Source organism: Cryptomeria japonica, chromosome 3 (assembly GCF_030272615.1).
Source record: "Cryptomeria japonica chromosome 3, Sugi_1.0, whole genome shotgun sequence".
NCBI classification, from domain to species: Eukaryota; Viridiplantae; Streptophyta; class Pinopsida; order Cupressales; family Cupressaceae; genus Cryptomeria; species Cryptomeria japonica.
The window spans coordinates 171,163,673-171,165,189 of record NC_081407.1 but is presented as its reverse complement, the minus strand read 5'-3'; the positions used below and the strand labels follow the sequence as shown (position 1 = coordinate 171,165,189).

At 37.7% G+C, this 1,517-nt stretch overlaps 1 non-coding gene across 1 annotated transcript; it reads right to left on the bottom strand.

The window, feature by feature from the left end:
* Positions 1–870: 870 nt before the first annotated feature.
* LOC131029240 (small nucleolar RNA U3) lies at positions 871–1,082 on the bottom strand. The gene has a single exon (XR_009102730.2). It is a non-coding gene; the product is annotated as a small nucleolar RNA U3 (small nucleolar RNA).
* Positions 1,083–1,517: the final 435 nt, after the last annotated feature.

Here is a 1,517-nt window from a genome sequence, read left to right as displayed (position 1 = left end):
AATATACTCAATTTTTGTTGGATCAATTTTGGTGGGTTATTACAGTGCACCACTGTTGGAACATTTGTACAAAAATATTAGGACATTTGTCCACAAATACTAGCAATTTTGAGTGGACAGTTACTGGAACATCTTTAGTTAGGAATCAGACGACACTTAGAAATGTGTACTTTTTGATCTTTGTGAACATAACTGATTCCACAGTGTGCATCGTTACTACCCAGAAGCCAAATCAATAGCTTTAAACATTTAAGTCGCATATGCAAAATTAGCTATGACAGCTACTGGTACTCTTCCCTTAATTTGAAATCTCAATAAACATTGTAGAAAGTTATCGATACCTGTTGTAGCTCTCACAGATCCAGACACTATTTGAACAGTCTTTTGTGCGGGAAAGGTTGTGGAATCCATTTCACACCTGCCAATTGCATTTACTTGACAGCGACAAAAGATTTTAAGCAATATTTTTGTATCTTCTTTCTGTTGTCATGACCAGGACAAATAAAGCCACTTTTTGATCTTTGTGAACATAACTGATTCCACAGTGTGCATCGTTACTACCCAGAAGCCAAATCAATAGCTTTAAACATTTAAGTCGCATATGCAAAATTAGCTATGACAGCTACTGGTACTCTTCCCTTAATTTGAAATCTCAATAAACATTGTAGAAAGTTATCGATACCTGTTGTAGCTCTCACAGATCCAGACACTATTTGAACAGTCTTTTGTGCGGGAAAGGTTGTGGAATCCATTTCACACCTGCCAATTGCATTTACTTGACAGCGACAAAAGATTTTAAGCAATATTTCTGTATCTTCTTTCTGTTGTCATGACCAGGACAAATAAAGCCATTGGTCCAAAAAGACTTGATATCTGTCAGAACGCTCCCAGTCCTTCACTGCATGCTAGTGAATAGCAAGCAGGACGTTCATCGGGAGGCTAACTGCGAAGACAGCAGCCTCAGTATTCGCGCTCCGGACGGAGAGCCATATTTCATCTTCCAGATTTGTGTGCTTGTCTGAATTTGATACGCAGACCAAGTTGTACAACCTTCAGAACAGATCCTGTTCAAGTAAGGTCGTACTATGATCGTTAGTGCTTCGTGATTATAAATTCTTTTTCTTCTAAATGTACTTTAAATGTGGGATAAACTCTGGATATATTTCCTAATACGTTTGTAAGCACAGCATTCTTCCGTGGGAGTGCAGAGAACGCTTTAAATTCTGTTGAATGAATTTTGCGGTCCTCACGGCAGTACAGAACGTTCTTCTACTGCTGGATTGCAGGTGCAACAATCTCTTAAATTAGTTTCGTACTATATTCTTTCATTGGAAAGACCTTAAAGAAGGAGCTACTTACTTCTTCTATGTAGTTTAATTAATAATGAAGTTTTTATAGCCCTATTAGGTGGAGCACATCAATCTTAAGATTGGATTGAAAGACATATAATGATAAGAAACATGCGTGAAACTAGAGGTAGTATACCTGAGTACCCTTCCTACAAACCATAAACCCAT